The sequence below is a fragment of the Akebia trifoliata genome, chromosome 9 (assembly GCF_017979445.1).
Source record: "Akebia trifoliata isolate Shusen 1 chromosome 9, ASM1797944v1, whole genome shotgun sequence".
In the NCBI taxonomy this organism is placed as follows: domain Eukaryota; kingdom Viridiplantae; phylum Streptophyta; class Magnoliopsida; order Ranunculales; family Lardizabalaceae; genus Akebia; species Akebia trifoliata.
The window spans coordinates 14,387,346-14,396,509 of record NC_141383.1 but is presented as its reverse complement, the minus strand read 5'-3'; the positions used below and the strand labels follow the sequence as shown (position 1 = coordinate 14,396,509).

The 9,164-nt window shown below is 33.7% G+C and overlaps 1 pseudogene across 1 annotated transcript; it reads right to left on the bottom strand.

Annotated features, from left to right (window-relative positions):
• Window positions 1-852: 852 nt before the first annotated feature.
• LOC147394355 (LEAF RUST 10 DISEASE-RESISTANCE LOCUS RECEPTOR-LIKE PROTEIN KINASE-like 2.4 pseudogene) lies at window positions 853-4,522 on the bottom strand (annotated as a pseudogene). Its single transcript, XR_015181463.1, has 2 exons — window positions 4,176-4,522; window positions 853-2,224 (listed from the first exon to the last, which is right to left on the bottom strand). The product of XR_015181463.1 is annotated as an LEAF RUST 10 DISEASE-RESISTANCE LOCUS RECEPTOR-LIKE PROTEIN KINASE-like 2.4 pseudogene (transcript).
• Window positions 4,523-9,164: the final 4,642 nt, after the last annotated feature.

Here is a 9,164-nt window from a genome sequence, read left to right as displayed (position 1 = left end):
TCTCCTCACAGCAGTTGATGAGTCGAGCTACTTTTAATGATTTTTTTTTTTTTTAAGGTTAAATTTGGTTGGAAAATTCATTAAAGATGAAGGATATTTCTGTAACTTCACTAGAGGTATTTTACGTTCTTTAGCTTTGCGCAAAAGCCATTTCATGAAACACCTCTTTGACGACTTTACATAAAAGCCATTTTCGACTTCATTTCAAATTTGCAGGAGCAATAAAAGCCCAAATGAACAATAATCCATGCGCTTTTTAGGTTTAAAAGTGAAAAAGCTAAAAAAACTACTCACAGAAGTCCAAACGAACAGACCCTTAGTGTTTATGATGTGAATAACTGTCGATCGATGTGGTTTGTGTATTTGATATATGTAATACTTTTAAGTTATTTATAGTTATTCTTTTTTTTCTTTTTCTTTTTTTTTTTTATGAATGATATATATTCGTTATGATATGGTGGTTGGAATGCAATTAGATATATAGATTTTGATTATACATGTATGTCTATACAGGTGAAATTTTTTCATAAGTCCAATTTTTAAAGGAAACTTTGTCGAAATTATTTGGAAGAAATTCACATCGTATTTAAGTTTTTGAAGATCCTAATTTTTATTTTTTCACTCCACCCTCGAGATTTGGAAAAATCTAGATCCTAAATCGAGGGCGTGATAAGAGATCACTTCTCACATTTATTTGACAATGTTCATTTGATCATTCCAAGGGCTTTATCATATTAGTGGATGTTGTGTAAATGTCCTGTATTCTGTTGTGCCATGTAGAGTTGTAGGGGTGCAGGACAATTGTGTAATATTTTCTTAAGGGTTTTCTATTTTTGGAGTTTTTCTATTTGGGAGAGATTTAAATACAGATATTCATAAGCTGATAAAAAAAATGTAAAGTATTTATTTTCTCATTAAATGAAATGAATTTATAATTTATTTCACGAGGAAAAAATATTCAGATACATCATACAGTAGTAATTTCACCAAGTTGATTTGGTTGAAGAAGTTGTTTGTGATCTTGAAGGAGATGACAAAACTGCATTGGTGGAATTTTCAATGCTTCAAGGTTTCCTTCTAACATCTCCACCACTTTATTCATCGCAGGCCTGCTCGATGGATCCATCTGTATGCAGCACAAACCTACTAAAATCATTTTTCGTGCGATTTCTTCATCCTCTGCAGTATTAATTCCACGTAGTCCTAGATCCATGCATGTATCAAGACGCTTGTGAATCCAATGAGGAAAATATAGTTCACTAATATCTTCTGCTTCTTCATCAATGTTCTTTCTTCCTCCAACCATTTCAAGAACCATCATTCCATAGCTATATACATCTGACTTGTGCGAGACTCCTCCAAAGTCTCTAGAAATCAATTCTGGTGCAATATAGCCTGGAGTCCCTCGGGTAGCAATCGTCGAAATGATACTCTCTTTCTTAAAGCACAATTTTGCCAACCCAAAATCAGAGATTTTCGGAGAAAAGTCTTGGTCTAGAAGAATGTTATGAGGCTTTATATCAAAATGTACGATTCGTGTGTTACAACCAACGTGCAAGTACTCTAGTCCCCGAGCAATACCAAAAGCAATTTTATATAGAGTCTTCCATTCAAGAATATGGGGATTTTTCTGTATTGGTTTTTGATCATATATGAACTTTTCAAGAGATCCATTGGGCATGAACTCGTAGATAAGAGCTCTTTTGGAATACTCAACACAGAAACCTAAGAAAGTGACAATATTAACATGGGAAGTCCTACTAATGCTTGCAACCTCATTAATAAAATCTTGTCCATCACCTTTGGATTCTTTCAACAACTTCACTGCCACTATACGCCCATCTAATAGCTTTCCTCTATAAACATGACCATAAGCTCCTTTGCCTAATTTGTCTTTGAAGGAGTTAGTCATTTTCTTGATATCTGAATAGTTGTATCTTTTATGAATCAAAGATTCATTCATTTTTAAAAATGTCTCTACGCTTTGAAGATTCTTTGTTTCCTTCCAAACCATAAATTTTTTCAAAGAAAATTTCCTTCTCAAGCAATATAATATAACTGCCATTATAGCTGTAATACTAATGATCATCCCTGCTCTTATTGCAGCTGCATGCAATAAGAGAACATAAGACTTTTTATAGATTAATAGGCTAAAAAATAGAAAATCATAAAACAAATTTCTTTGCAGGTACATTACCTACTGGAAGGCGGATCATTACATCACCTGCAGAACAATCAAGACATGGATTTAGTAGAAATATGAAAAAGTATACAAATGTATAGAATATATATCATGGGAAGAGTGTTTGTAAAGTTCAATTTTGAATATGAAAGTCGATGTTAAAAGTTAAGTCAACAAAATTTGAAATCCAAAAGGAAAGCTAGAAAAAAACATTCAAGAAATATTTGTAGTTTCATCATGTAAAATCGTAATTTTTAGTTTTCCAGCTTTGAAGATCTTCCTTTGGTAGCAAAAAATAAAATAAAAATGCTTCATGGGAGATATCGTCTGGAAATGCCTCAATTCAGACTTGTAGAAATTGGGTTAGGATTTGTTGAGTTTAGTCACACATCGGGCACAAAGTGCCTTGTCTCTCTCCTTATAAGCTCCTGAGCCTCTCCACTCATTGCCAATTGATTTTGAGATGGATCCCCAAATTTATCATGATATCAAAGCAGGCCTTTCTTTCCTCCATGTCACCCAGTTCATAACTCCACGTGCTTTAGCACATATCCGGCCCACACGTGCAGGGGTGTGTTGAATTTTGTCCCACATTGGACACAAATTGCCTTGTCTCTCTCCTTATAAGCTCCTGGGCCTCTCCACTGATTGCTGATGGATCCCCAAATTTATCAGGATCAACATGTAATTCAGTCTCAACTTTCTGGAAAGGAAACCTACATAAGTCAATGTGATATCCTTTGAAGGTTGGACTAGATTAAATTTGTACCTAAGTTCAAAATTCTGTGAGCAAACAATTTTTCACAGAAGGAAGGGCTATCGGGTTTTAATTTCCCTATTTTCAGTTGTTTCTAGAGTTTCTAAGGGCAAGTTTGATCGAATTCCTAAATTCCTAAAATCACTTAAAACACCAATCTGGCAAGCATTTTACATATTTATTTTCCTCATTTCCTAAAAGTGGTATATATATTTCTTTCTTGGATAAAACTATTAATTGAGGTGATTTTGGAGATGATAATAGAAGAATTTTATTTTTTCTTTTTTTTTTTTTTTTTTTTTTGTAAATTTAGTAAACTAATTAACTAATCATAAGCGTCGGGCGATTGTAATTTTATTTATTTTGTGAAAATGCCCTTGATCATACATCATAGTAAGGATAAATGTAAATATGATGCCATTTTTGGTTGACCAAGTTTTTTATGTCCAACCACTCCTACTCCAACTCCACCTTCTCTCTTTTTAATAGTAAAGATTATTTGGCCTAAAGACTTTTCTAAAATCATAGGTTTACTGATTGATTTTCAAAAGATCAAACATACTATTGAGATGGTTGGAAAAATTCAGATGGAGAGTCTCTAAACCGTTGGTTGAGGACAGTGTTTTATTTAAATTTTAAATATATTAAACAAATTGTATCCCTACAAAATTTATATTAATCCCTAACAAACAAGTATGATCACTTAGACTTTTTGGTAAATTACCATTTCATGAACTGAATATTACTAAATTCCGATTCTGGCTCAATGTTCTGCTCATTTTAAATTCCCAAAACATGAAGAGCGAGATCACTGGTTTTCAAAGTGACGATCTTGCTGATTTAAAATAGCAAGATCGATGATATTATTATTTTTTTAATCTCGCTGATTTATATATGGTGACAATCTTGCTAAGAGTAGCGAACATGGGCAAGGTCACTTTGATTCCCAAATTAGTTTTGGGAATCAAAATGAACAGTGAGTTGGAGTGGGAATTTTGTCAAAAGTTGACCACGTTTTGGGAAATTTCTATTCGTGTTTCCTCTTACCTCGACCATCTAAACTATAAGATGGGCTTCACCCGTCTAAAATCATTTTCTCATGAGATGGGATGGGGAGTCGTTCAAGGTGAGTAAATGAAATGCCTAAAATTACATTTTCCGACGTATTTTTCATGCACATTCAAAGTCCCATATATAACTATCTATTTGATAGCTAAATATAACGAATTTACTCACCATGAGGAGGAAAAGTTGGTGATAATGCCGGAGGGTTTTCAGATGCTGTCGCAGGAGGATTTGCAGATGCTGTCACACTCTTCGCATTCGCATTAGTAGTAGTGCTTCCTATTAGTTTCTGAATTGTTGCTGCTGCTGCTGCGTCTTGACATTTGTGAGTAATCACATTGCATGTGGTGTTCCTTTTGCCATTTTCATGACATAAGGATTTCGGTAAAGTGCTAAAGTTGATAATGATCAAGTAGAAGAATATTGGATTAAGTTTGATGAGATGAACAAAGAAATGGAGATGAATTAGTTGCTTCATTTTGAAGAAATAGACTCAGCAGATAAAACGAAAGAGGAGAGATCTGTGTTGATGATGATGAAGAAGAAGAAGGCTTATTATTTTGTACTAATCGAGTGGGACCCTCCCACAACTTGAAAGACTTCAACAAGCTTCCTGACCATTTCTTTTAGGAATCCCTTTGGTACAATAATTTGATGGAGATGAAGTTTGTTTAATTTTCCAAAAGAAAAAAGTGAAAAAAGCTTTAAGAAAAAGTCATAGATTTTTGTAATTGCAGGGAATTAATATCTCAAAAAAGCTGAAGATTCCCACTGAAATCATAGATATTAGTATTATTTGTTGAAAAGCTTAGCTTAGATTTAATATCTCAAAATTTTATTTCTTCAACATTAAAGTCTGAAAAATAATAAATGATTTTAAGGGAGTTGATAATGGATTTTTAGGGAGTTAATAAATGATATTTCTTTAAGATTAAAGTCTGAAGAAATTCAAAAACATGATTGTTATATTCCCCAAAATTTTCTTAACTTTGTTACATAACTTTTTCTAATTTATCTGAATTAGATTTCCATCGAATAATTATGAAATCTGAACTTAGTTTAATATGTTTCTTGAGAGTGAATAGTAGTTGAAAGTGAAGGCCCCTAACTCATTTTTCATTATTTGGGGAGATCGAGGACAACAAACATCGTTAGTTTGAAAACACAGGGGATATCTCTAATATCCATCAAAACAAGGGGTGCTAAATCCGTAACTTTTTTTTTTTTTTGAAGTTTAGTAGCGATCAGAACTTGTGTGATTAAATACAATTTTTTTTTTTTTGTTAAGTTGGATAGAGGTGGGTTAAATACCCAAAAAAAAAAATTCTAAAAAATTGGATAAGGGTTGAAGGTAAGGGTCCTTAAGTCATTTCCATCAATCTTAGTAAAAAAGCTCAGATTCGGTAATTTTTCGACAGGGGTTCAATTTGGTTAATGTAGACACCCCAATTTGATTGAATAAACCTGAGAGCTTGTTCGAATCCATGCATTGAGAATCAAATCGAGAGATTTTCGATCAAAAAATGGGACCCACTTGGACCAATAAAATATTATCACTGAAAATTAAATTTTTGCTTGGCTATACGACCAAGCATAGTTTTGCTTGGCTGTACAAATTATATGGCCAAGCCATTTTTTATATTAACTTTACCTTTGTGAAGTGCAGGCTTAAAATTGCATTGGCCTTACCTTAAGTAAGGCTAAACATAACTCCTTTTAATCGACCTAGGGTAGATCCAATTCAGTTAGGCAAAGTTAGAGAACCCATGTGTGCCCAAGATTCTCTATAGGAAATGACTCTTTAAACCCCTTTCTTAATTACTTATTCTCCAAGAAAACCCTCATTAATTCCCTTTCTACTCATATTTTAAATTTTCAAATCTCCCCCACCAAGGATCTTTTGGTAATTGTCTTATTCTCTTAATCTTGATCATAAAGGTCTTGTTTGGTCCCCACTCAAGAATAATTTCCTTCTCTAACATTAGTTTGTTGAGACAATTAGAGTAAAAATCATTTTCTACCCTTCTAACCTTCTTAAAAAATCAAAAGGATTACATGACATTCAAGGTATATTGATCACTTTTCAAATCTTATGACCATCTTATCCAATCTCAAAAAGTCTCTAGAATTTGTGCCCAATGACATTTGTTTCCCTACTTTGTTAGAGAGTTAATCTAAGTAAGTTATCAAAAATGACAAGAAATCTTTACCAAATTACATGTCATTGGGCTTAGATCTCTCACTATTGACCCAAATCATAAGTTCTAGGACCATTCTACCCTTAACAAAGAATTCTCTAGAGCTTTGGGTGAAAAAACTATCCTAATCCTTGATGATCAATATTGGTGTGAACTCTATAAGAGATTAAAAATCATCAAGGTCAAGGTAAAAAGGTGGAATTGATGATTTTCACGAAGATTTTTTCTAGAATATTTGGGTAATCCAAACAATTTTAGCCCCAAGGATCTCCCAAACTCCTATAAATAGGAGACCCTTACAAGAAGAAAAAAAAAAGCTCATTTTGGTGATTCAAAATTCTACCCAAACCTCTCTAGCCTTCGTATTATCTCAAATCTCTCCCAAAATTCATACAAGAAAAACCTAAGAAGAAGATGACCAAGTTGGGGCTAAACCCTCCATTTTCCTATCTAATCTCTCCGTTCTTATTATCCCTTTATCTTTATTTTAAGAACTTTTCCTATTTGCAAGTTTACTTTTATGCTTACAAATGTAATTTTGTAAATTTCTAGTCTAGAGGCATAGGAAGATAGAGTAATTCCTCTTAAAGGTTATCTCCCCCATAAGTTCTTAATAAGCTCTTTGAGGGCATTAGATTAAGTTACTTTACTTTTATTTATTAAGATTCTTAAATTTTAACTACTTTCCATGCAATTTAAATTCCTAGAATAATGATTTTTTATTATTATTTTTTTTTTTTTTGTGGTAATAGAGCTAGAGAGTAAACCCTCTTAGGAGGTAATCTTCTCTTGATGAGTCCATCACGTGTATGCACTTTGCATACACTCACTTCTAAAATGACTACAAGCAAGAGTGTATGTCCCTATGGACCTATATTCAACCTTTAAAGCAAAAAAAAAAAAAAAAATCTAAAAATAGAAAAAAATCCATGCATAAGATTTGATTCCAATATGATTTTGTTCAATCCAATAACATAACTTAAGGACCAAATTAACAAATAAAGTCTCCCAAGATAACATATAAACTTGTTTTGAAGCTTTGACATCCCAAATGATAAAATCCATGTGGATTTCATCAAAGTCCCAAACTCACAAAAGAAATCTAGCAAACACCTACTTCTAGTAGTGGCTTGCTCATCGTCTTAATTTATCTTTTTTTAAAATAAACTACAATCAATTTTTCCTAATTCTCTATAATTTTCACTATCTTCAAAAATCCAAAAAAACAATTTTAAAAGTTTCATTTAGGGTCATATTGGTAACCATCTTAGGATGGGAGGGACAAAGTGCCTAACACATTCCTTGTCCCTCAACCGAATTCCCTTACGTAGAATATCTAGATAGGCCTTTACCTATCCTTTTGGATATGAGAGTCACAACAAGCCAAGGAAAATTAATTTTAAAACCTATTTTAGTAGTGTCCATTCACACCTTATTTGAATGGTGGTGACTATAAAACCCAAGTGGATTTGATCAAACCTCCAAAAGGTTTTGAAGTCCAGGTATCTACAGCTTGGTAACTCTACTAGGACATGTTAAACGGGTTCAAACAAGGTCTTGTGACCACTTTTGAAGTCAAAAATAATAATAATAACTTCATTTGTGTGTTCTACTATCTCTATTTCTCATTTTCTCACTTTTATGGAAATGTTTACTTTACATTGGGGTTTGGGAGTTCTTTGTTTATTTGTTTCTTTGTGACATATTTCAACTATAATTTGCACGTGCACCACGAAACGTACACCATTGCACAAACCTATTTTTTCCTAACAAAAATATTACACCCCAGATGCAAGTAACCTATTGGCCCAAGATCGCTCAGTTTGGGGGACGGAGACAAAACCATCCACCTCACCACCAATCGATTAACTGATTGTTTTGGCTTGCACGGAGGTTTGGAGGTGAATTCCCTATATATCCCACTTATTATCTCATGCAATTCCTTGCAATAGAGATCATTAGGGCACCAAAAAAAAACTAGTGAGTATGATTTGTCATTGTAAGTAAGTCGGTCCTCGAAGGTCCAATTGTAAGTGGGAGGGTATGTGATTCTAGAATATGCCACCCACCCTTGGTAAGGGTTTGGGGATCCTTTCCATGTCTCATTAATAATTTTATTTTGATTGGTGGGAATTTTTTTAGTTTCCAAGCCTTGAAACAAAAATGTGGCTATGAGTGCTTGAAAACCAATGTTGAAAAGCTCCAAGAAAACCAAGATCATAACCCAAAAATATTTTTAAAAGGAAAATGCTTTTGGAAACATTTTCCTGGCTATACACCCATTAGAGAAGGCTAAAATATTTCCTTGATCATGTAATCCTTATGCCTAAGGGACTTTTACCTTGGCTATAGTTTTGCGAAGGACAGCGTGTATATTTCCTTGACCATAACAATCCATACGGCCAAGATATATTTACCTTGGCCATACCAATGTGTATACCAAAAAGCATTTTTTCCTTGGCCATAACAACCATATGGCTAGACAACAGTTTAGCCTGGAATAACCCCTGTTACAGCCAAATGTGATTTTTTATACTATCCCCCCTCACATTCGGCCAGGCCATTTCTATTTGGCCCTTGGGTGTTGTTCTGTGAACAGAAACCACATTTTCCCTTTTTGCAACTCTTATGGTGGTTTACCCAAGCTCCTAGAATGTTCAATCCCACTCTTTTAGGACCCCAATTCGAACCTAAACCTAGGGTTAATCTTGTGCTCAAATCCCACTCTCTGAAGATCATCCTAGAATGTAGGTTAGGAGGTGAATTCATCGAGTCCCGAAAATGTTGCTTTCCCTTATGAATTTCCTTAACAATATGGTATATTTTTCCAAATTAGTTCTAAAACCCTTAGGATTATGATACCCTTCTTCCGAATTCCATAGACCTAAGGTTCCACTTGACTTTCACGACCTTACCATCTTTAGTACAATATGGATTTTCTTCCCACTAATACTTAGGTTCG